Source organism: Myotis lucifugus, unplaced genomic scaffold (assembly GCF_000147115.1).
Source record: "Myotis lucifugus unplaced genomic scaffold, Myoluc2.0 scaffold_46, whole genome shotgun sequence".
NCBI classification, from domain to species: Eukaryota; Metazoa; Chordata; class Mammalia; order Chiroptera; family Vespertilionidae; genus Myotis; species Myotis lucifugus.
The window spans coordinates 4,442,385-4,452,313 of record NW_005871094.1 but is presented as its reverse complement, the minus strand read 5'-3'; the positions used below and the strand labels follow the sequence as shown (position 1 = coordinate 4,452,313).

At 47.3% G+C, this 9,929-nt stretch overlaps 1 pseudogene; it reads left to right on the top strand.

Moving 5' to 3' along the window:
* Window positions 1–5,590: 5,590 nt before the first annotated feature.
* LOC102439313 lies at window positions 5,591–6,172 on the top strand (annotated as a pseudogene).
* The last annotated feature ends 3,757 nt before the right edge of the window (window positions 6,173–9,929 follow it).

Genomic DNA, 9,929 nt, shown 5'->3' with positions numbered 1-9,929 from the left:
CACACCAAATGGCTCTCAAAATCCGCCCCAGAAGGGTTTTATTAACAAGTAACACCACCTTCAAGGCCCAGTTTCTTCCCCACAGAACATTCTCCCAGTGAGGGCCTGGGCGTTGTCACAGAGGGGACCAGCTGCTGCCACATGAAGGCATTTCAAATGCAACTTGACCACAAGCCCTGCTGACCCCTCCCCACCTGTTCAGCCAGGCGATCTCATGGATTTTTCCACCTTCCCCAGAGGGTGGGGGACGGGGCGCAGTTCCCGGACCCCGGGCTGTCACTCATCTCCCATGTGTCACCACTGAACAAGGACTCTCTCATTAGCTGGCTCCTCCCTCTCCATAGGCCTTTATTTACAGTAACTATGGAGTCAGCTTTCTGACAAGAAGGAAGAGAGCAATTAGAGGCTTTTGTCTCTGCTGGGCAGCCTGGCTGACATCATCCTCCACTCGCTCCCATGCTGGGCTCATGGTTAACCCCCTTCTTTCCCCGCTGCCTGCTGGTCAGCAAGTTGAGCCAGGGACACACAGAGGAGCAGGGTAATGAGTTGCAGCCCCCATGTCCACAGAGGTCAGGGCCTGGGGATATTGTGAGAGGGGGGAAGTGTGCCTGATAACCCAATCTACAAAGAGAACTGGACATCGCTGAGGTCACTGGGCAGCTCGCTACCCCTCCTCTGCCAGGCCTGGCTCCAGGGTCATGACCTCCCTGGGATTCTAGCACAGTGGAGCAACTACGGGACTGGGGCCAGTAGCCATGCCGCTCTCTGCTGCCCCATTCCCATGCTGAACACACCCAGCCCAGTCCCAGTCCCAGACCCAGCTTAATTCTGAGAAAACAGAAGGCAAATGGAAAACCCAATGGACATGGGCTGTTCCCATGGCACCAAAATCACCACCAGATCTTAGAAGATGTCATGAATTCTCCAAGCCTCTATGGGGTATCTACTGTGTTCGAGGCACTGAGCACCCAGCAGGGTATAAGATAGAACCTACCCCTGTCCTCATGGAGCCTCCAGTATATCAAGGCAGACTGACACTGACCCAGCCCGTGGGAGGAGTTCTCAGTGCTCCCATGAAGAGGGCAGGAGGCCAGGAGAGGCTCTACTAGGGGCACCTAACCCAGTGTGGAGCATCAGAGACAGCTTCCTACAGAAAGTGATGTTCTGGCTGAAGTCAGGAAGATGGGCAGAAGTTAGTATGGCAGATGAGGCCAGAGACCAAGACAAAGGCTCACCACCCACCCTGCTTCCCCCGTCCTTCCTGCCTCACAGGGACCCATGGACAGGTTCCTTGTGGGGCATCCCAGGCTGTCATCCTGCTCCTGCTAAGACACTCCCAGCGAAGGAAGTACACTGGGGTCCACTTAGGTCCAGCTGCAGTTGGCAGACCTTCTTCCCTATGTTACTGTGAAATCTGGGTCACGGTGGAGAATGGAAAGAATGTAGGACTTTGAGTCAGACAAATGGGATTTAGATCCTATCTTAGCCGCTTGCAAGCATATGAGATCATTCAAAAATGTTACATTAACCTCTCTAAGCTTTTGTTTCCTCATCAAATAGTGTCTCTCTCATAAAGCCGTTGAGAGGATTAAATTAAAGAGTGAGTGTACAGGTCCTAACTCAGAACTCAACAAACATCAGACATTTTTCTTAGCCATTGGCGCTCTCTCTCTCTCTCTCTCTCTCTCTCTCTTTCTCTGAAAAGTATAGCATTTATTCAACACTCAATTGTGTAGAACAACCCTGCATATTTTTGAAGCTTCTCTAAATCCCAGCATTCCTAGTTCACTGGACTATTCCCCATATCACATGGTTTCTAAGCCCTTTACCATCCAGTTGCATATAGGAAGTGAAGGAAGAAGCTGTCAAAGCCATTTAGCACAGAGCTCAGGATAATTATGTCTCTAAATGTCAGCTGCATGAGGGCAGGGCTTGTCTGTCTTGTTCACTGCTCTATGCCCAGCACCAGCACAAATGACCAGCATACACTACACACTCAGCATACACTTGCAGAGAGAATGACTAAAGTCTGGGCATGATGCATCCATTAATGCAGCCTCAATGTTCTTCAATTTTAAAGAGTGTGCCATGTTCTTGACTCATCAGACTGACAACGAAAACTCCAGGACTTCAACATGAGCCACTGTTGCCTCGAGCCTCCCTCATCCTGTCCTCAGTCCGTTAGTTTTTTAACTTAAGGCAAAACTTTGATTTGTTCCTCCTATCTCTTATTTTATTGGTTTCAGTCCATTGTTCTGGCCTGCCCAGACCTTTTTTGAATATTCACTCTGTCATCCAACATATTAGCTCCCTCATCTATCCTTGTTCCATCTATCAATTTGTTAAGCATGCCTGCTATGTCACCATGTATCTGAAGATAAAATGTCAAAAAGGACAGGCACACTGTATGGTTCTTTAGGGAAATGGACAAGCCTCCTGTGACCCAGCACTGGGGATTTCCTGGCTGACATCGGTTTATTAATCAACACATCTTGGACGTCATTCTTCAACCACCGAGGAAGCCACCATTCAGCCCATATCTTTATTTTGTCCACAATGACACTGTGAGAGGCACTGTCAAATCCCTGGACCAAATAAAACCTTGCTATATAATAACTATACTGTATGGGGAGTCTACCATGTGCCAAGCCTGCTGCATGCTATCTCACTTACCCCTCACAACAACAACAGAAGGCAGCTGTTGTGTGGGGAAGGATAGTGGCTAAGCAAGCTGGCCTGCCTGACTCTTCCCAGGCTGGCCAGGCCATCTGGGATAGTGTATATTAGAGTAGATTATCTGATACAATGAAAATCTCAGTAGCTTAACATTATAAAGTTGTTGTTTTTTGCTCAAGTCACAAATTCATGATGCTCTTTTACGGGCTGGTTTGGGGACCCAAGCTTCTGACATCTAGTGGTTTCTTCTTGGAGACTTTTGCTGAGTCTTCTCCATTCAGCCAATCAAAGCACAAAGAGAGGGTGGAGAAGTCCAAGGCAGGTGCAGTGCTGACATATCACTGTGCCCACATTCTATTGGATAAAACTAGTCACACGACCAATGCAATGTGCAGGAGGCTGGGAAATGTAGAGAAGGGTGTTCTATGACATGATAATATTCCCTGCCTCATAATTTCTGTATTAGTCAGGGTTCTCCAGAGACACAGAACCAATAGGAGAGAAATAGATATACAGATACAGATATAGATACATAGATAATAAATATGTAGATATACATAGAGGGAGATACTTTAAGAAATTGCTAACATGATTGTGGTGGCTGGCAAGTCTGAAATCTGCAGGGTAGGCTGCAGGCTGGAAATTCTGGCAGGAGCTGATATCGCAGATTTGAGTTTAAGAGCAGTTTGAAGGCAGAATCCCTTCCTCTTTGGGCATCTCTGTCTTTTCTTTTAAGTCTTTCAACTGATTTGATAAGGCCCACCCATATTATGAAGGGTAATCGGCTTTACTCACCATCTACAAATTTAAATGCACTCTCACCTAAGCAATACCATCAGAGTGACATCTAGACTGGGGTTTGACAAAAACAACTGAGCACCATAGCCTAGCCAAGTTGATACATAAAATTAACCACCATAATGTCATTGTGAGGATTAAATGAGCTATGAAAAAGTAAACATAACTTCAATTTGACCAGTTCCTGACACATCTATATATACACTGAGTGGCCAGGTTATTATGACCCCCTGATGTTTGTAGGAAAATTAGCTATAATTTTACACTGAAGTTGCTAGAGGGCCAGACCATTATAAACGTCTGAATAGCACAACATACCTAAGTATCATTGCTGATCAAGGTCATCCTATCATGTTGATGGCATATCCCAATGGAAATGGATGGCTTCTTCCAACAAGACAATGAGCCATGCCATGATGCTGGTATTGTACAGGAGTGGTTTCGAGAACATGAGGGAGACTTTACCTTGCTTAGGTGGCCCCCACAATCACCAGATCTCAATCCAATTGAGCATTTGTGGGACGAAGTTAAAAGAGCCATCAGGCAGCTGGTTCCACCACCATCAAACCTCACAGAACTGGACAGTGCTATTCATCAGGCATGGTGTCAGATTCCTCGTATCACCTTTCAACATCTCGTGGAGTCAATGCCAAGTAGAATCGCCACAGTATTGAAGGCAAAAGGTGGCCCAACGAAGTACTGATGGGGTGGTCATAATAATCTGGCCGGTCATAATAATCTGGCCACTCAGTGTATATAAAGCCAGCTACCATAACGCCATAACAACTGGAACAACCAGAGACTAGAACACCACGGCCCCTCGCCCAGGCTGGCCCGCCCCCTAGGGAGCAGTTAGGGGCACCCCTAGGCAATGCGATAGGGTGTGAGTTTGATGGGGGAAAGTCAAATAGGGGGGAGGTCTTAAAGGTCTGTGGGGTAGGAGAGGTCTGCCAGGAGTAGGTTTGGAGTGTGTTGGGGAAGGAAGAGGAAGATCCGATTGGAAAACGGCTCAGCACAGTACCTTTCTCATTGCAAACCAGGACAGCGCCAGCAGTGGACTGAATGGGCGGTTGTTTCATGAGTTCGCTTGGGACCGACATGTTCATGGCAGCGGCAGTACTCCCGAAACTTCACTGATTCCAAAGAGTAAACAGCTATCAACGTCAAAACAGAAAAATCCTCTCCAACTAGAAGCCCTGGACGTCGCAACGCCACTGAAGGAAATGCCACTTAAGGAGAAACTAGAAAAACCGGAAGTATGCGACCAGAGGACTGTGGGATTGTGGAGGATGCCTGGGCGCCTGCCGCTAGTTACAGTGATGGCGAACCTATGACACGTGAACTCATTTTTTTGGTTGATTTTTCTTTGTTAAATGGCATTTAAATATATAAAATAAATATCAAAAATATAAGTCTTTGTTTTACCATGGTTGCAAATATCAAAAAAATTCTATATGTGACACGGCACCAGAGTTAAGTCAGGGTTTTTCAAAATGCTGACACGCCGAACGTGAGCCTGTGATTGCGCATGTGCACAGTCAGTCCTATAGTCCTCAGTCGCGCAGTATTTGGACGTGACTTCTGGCGGGAAATTATTTCGATTGAGGTTTGCTGTTCCCTTGCGGTAAGGAAGATCAGAATTAAAGGTTTTGTTTGTTAACTTGCTTTGAAGCGGAGGAAAATGGGATAGTGATGAATAAGAACCTTTGGAGATAGTGAAGGGCAGTTTGTCCAGTGGTTCTCAACCTTCTGGCCCTTTAAATACAGTTCCTCATGTTGTGGCCCAACCATAAAATTATTTTCGTTGCTACTTCATAACTGTAATGTTGCTACTGTTATGAATCATAATGTAAATATCTGATATGCAGGATGGTCTTAGGCGACCCCTGTGAAAGGGTCGTTCGACCGCCAAAGGGGTCACGACCCACAGGTTGAGAACTGCTGGTCCAGACTGTTGAGAGTTCAGAATTAGAGTTTAATTGGGATAGAAATCCTGCTATAGCACCTGATGCCTGAAATCTGAGCACTCTACTTTTAGGTTTTCCAGTTCAAGTTTTTGGAGGCTGCCTATTAAAACATTCCTGGTTGGGGAGCACTTCCGGCGCCAGATGGTCACCATGAAGTTCAACCCCTTCGTGACCTCGGACCGCAGCAAAAACCGCAAATGCCACTTCAATGCCCCCTTGCACATGTGCCACAAGATCATGTTTTCCCTGCTCTCCAAGGAGCTGCAGCAGAAGTACAATACCTGCTTCATGCCCATCCACAAGGACAATGAGGTCCAGGTGGTTCGAAGACACTACAAAGGTCAACAAGTCAGCAAGGTAGTGCAGATGTACAGAAAGAAACATGACATCTACATCCAGCGGGTGCAGCATGAGAAGACTAACGGCACAACTGTCCACATGGGCATTCACCCCAGCAAGGTGGTTACCACCAGGCTAAAACTGGACAAAGATCAGAAAAAAATTCTTGAACGCAAAGCCAAATCTCAACAAGTTGGAAAAGAGAAAGGCAAATATAAGGAAGAACTTATTGAGAAAATACAGGAATAAATGTAACCTGTTGTGTAACCACGGTTTAGCTGTAGGTTTTTAGCCTGGTGTGTATTCCTTTAAAATTGTTCAAGATGTCTCTGGAATATTTTGTTTACTTCCTGGTTTGTTATTGATATGTGGCTCTGTATGTCTATTGTTGCTGTTTGAATTAGTTTTTTTTAAAATATATTTTATTGATTTTTTACAGAGAGGAAGGGAGAGAGACAGAGAGTTAGAAACATCGATGAGAGAGAAACATCGATCAGCTGCCTCCTGCACATCTCCTACTGGGGATGTGCCCGCAACCCAGGTACATGCCCTTGACCAGAATCGAATCCGGGACCTTTCAGTCCGCAGGCCGACGCTCTATCCACTGAGCCAAACCGGTTTCGGCTTGAATTAGTTTTATGAATAAAAGATGGAAATGTTTCTTAATTCAAAAAAAATAAAATAAAACATTCCTGGTTGGAAAGTGTTTGTATAGAAGCCCATAAGTATTAAGTATTTGCTGTGTTTACCATGCTTAGCTCTCTGTAAGGAATATGGAATAATGTTAAATGCCTCATGTTCTCAAGAAGCTTGAATTTTAAAATAAAAAATAAAGAAGAAGTATAAATATTAAAAATAAAAAAAAAGAAGAAGCTTGAGTTTTAGGGGTGAAATCAGGCAGGCAGGCGAGTGGTTAGGGGTGATCAAGCAGGCAGGCAGAGTGGTTAGGAGCCAGCGGTCCTGGATTTTGAGAGGGTGCAGGCCAGGCTGAGCGCCCCCCCCCCCCACCCATGCACAAATTTCATGCACCAGGCCTCTAGTAATAAATAATCAGTAAACACCTGTGATTGTCACTATCCAAATTTACAGGTGAGAACATTAGGACTCAAACAAGTAAACTGCACAAGACCACTGCTGCCAGAATCCAGAGCCCACTCATCCCCATGGCTCCTTGGGACAGTTAGTTATGAGCAGCTGCAGCCTCCAGGCAGAAGTGGGGACAGAGGGTGAATCTGGGGTACAAGCTAGTTAGAGGCAGGACGCATATAGGCAGAGTGCCCAACACATGAGCACGTCATGTGCTCAGAAATACCTGCAAACTCTAAGTGCAGATGTAACACCAAAGTTAGAGCTGGGTCCCCCTTGGAGGAGATGCCTGGAGCAATGATTTTCTGTACTGTGGACACATTACCTCCATGCTCACCAGCATGCATCTAGGTCAGTGCCATCTAACCCAGAAGATTCTCAGGGCCAAGGCTATGCCTACTCACAAAGATCCACTCTGCCATGTGTGGGAGGCTGTCCTTGGAGCCACTGGTCAAGAGTCAGCTGGTCAGAGGAAAGCTGAGCCTGAAGCCCCAGATTCAGTTCCCAGGCTGGTCACAATACAAGCCTGCAGAAAGGCTCACCAATGGCCTCTAAAAGCATGTGGGCGATCACACCATGCAGGACCCAGTGAGGGAGTGTGACTGGTGCTACATAAACCTTCTCTACAAGGGAGCAAACAAACCCCGTCTTGGGCCAGCAAGCCAGAAGCCCAGAAAGCAGAGAACTGCGATGGGAGTTTGAGGCTGACGCTGTCCCCTGCTTCCTGCTGTTCCATGCCCTGCGGAGCTCTTATCCGAGCTGAGCCGTTCTCACCATCTCTGTATGACTGAACAGAGCCCTGGACTACAGATGGAAAGTGCTGGATCCTGGTCATGATGCCATCAGTCACCCTGGGGAAATCCCTGGCCCATCTTGAGCCCCAGTTTTTCCCTCTGCAAAATGGATCAAATTTTCATTTGTCCAACCAGCTGCATACTACCCACTCTCACTATGTCTTTGAGAGCACATTGAAAACAATAAAATGCTATACAAATGTTCAGCACTATCATCAGCATTACTACTTGTAGGAAAGAGATTCCAGCCAGCCCTGCTCCAAAAGGCCTCTCTCCCTACCCATCCCAGCTGGAACAGACCTTGGCAGTGATGCTCTCAGACACAGGTTCCACAGCATTGACTTCTCTTGCTGAATGAAAGGAATTTGAGGAACAAGTATTCAATTTACATATGCTGTGGTATGCAAATGATGCCCCCCCCCCGCCCCCCGCCCCACCCGCCAAAAATCTCTACTTGCTCACCACAGGAACCTATGAATGTGGTACCTTACATTGCAAAAGGGACTTTGCAGGTGTGATTCAAGTTAAAGGCCTTGAGGTGGAGAGAATACTCTAGATTACCCAAGTGGACCTGAGCTAACCAGTCAAGTCTATAAAAGTGGAGAGCTCTCTCTGGCTGTGGTCAGAGCAGCATGTGGCTCTAGTCAGTGGTTCTCAACCTTGGCTGCACATTAGAATCACCTGGGAATCTTTTTAAAATCCTGATTTCTGGGCCTCCTTCTCCGGAAATTGTTTCTTTGTTCTGGGGCGGGGCCACAACATTAGTAACAAAGAAACAGAATTTCCGGAGGATGAGGCCCAGAAATCAGGATTTTAAAAAGATTCCCAGGTGATTCTAATGTGCAGCCAAGGTTGAGAACCACTGCTCTAGATAGAATAAGGGTCAGAGAGATGAGCTGATGTTGGCTTTGAAATGGAGGAAGGGGGCCACGAATCAAGCAAGCAGCCGGCCAAGGCAAGAAGATTCCCAGGGCCCCCAGAAAGGAATGCAGCCCCGCTGGAACACCTGCAGCTTAGCCCCGTGAGACCCATGCCAGGCGTGTGACTTAAGAAGCATAAGATAATGCATTTGTGCCACTTAAGTCACTGTGTGTGCAGCAATTTGTTCCAGCAGCAATCAGGAACTAGTTAGTACACAGGCGCAGAAGAAGAGGGAAGAAGCAGCTCATGTGCCTGGAGGAAAGGTAGAGGAGGGCATAGAAAACAACAGGCCCAAATGCCTAGCAGACTCGCTATCCCCCTCCTTTCTAAAGTATTATTTTTTAAATATATTTTTATTGATTTCAGAGAGGAAAGGAGAGATAAAACATCAATAATGGGAGAGAATAATTGACCCACTGTCTCCTGCACACACCCCCACTGGGGATCGAGCCACAACCCAGGCATGTGCCCTGACTGGCAATGGAACTGTGACCTCCTGGTTCATAGGTTGACATTCAACCAGTGAGCCATGCCTACTGGGGGCCCCCTCCTTTCTGTAAGTAATCACCATTAAGGGAGGGGGGAGGGGGGCGGGCAGGGAGTGATGGGAACGTCGCTTCCAGATCAGAAGTAGAATTTGTATCCACATCTGGGCTGGACCTACCTCCGTGATCTCAATGTGTCTCTGGGTTTTCTTGTGTAAAATAACAAGGAGACTATGAATGCCTTTCCTACAACCATCCCTGTTCTAGGAATGGAGGACACTCCCTCTTTGCCTCCTCCTTCCTTCCTCCCTCCCTCCAGCCAGCGTCCACCCAGAGACTGCGCCCAGCGCCTCCTTCCCACCCAGCCTGAGCCAGCAGCCATGCTTCTCAGCTCTTAGTCATCTTGCAGCGATGAACGATGAACGCCATCATTAAGAGCCTTTCATTATCAGCGGCTTGCACGCAGCTGATGTTGATTTGATAGAATCCAATTTAGCATCCCACTCTGGGCTCTGCTCCATAAGCATTTGGGTTGAGCATGTACAGGCAGTTTGATGCTGTCTTGATGGCCTTTTAAGCGGCTGAGAGAATTGCTGGCGTGGCAATTCGGTGGCAGGCAGGCCCCTGATGGGTGCGGCTGGAGGGATGGTGAAAGGAGCAGGAGACAGGGCACTCTTCAGCCCGTGACTGGACAAGGCAGCTAAGTGCTTGGGAATCATACATGCAAAGTGAAGAGAGAAGAAACAAATCCACCAGGGTGTCTGAGGGGCTCCGCCCGGTGAGATTTCGCCCAGGGCCGCCTTCTGATGGGCACAGCACTGCTCTCAAAGTCAGTCAAAATACTTGTCACCAGGCTGTACACC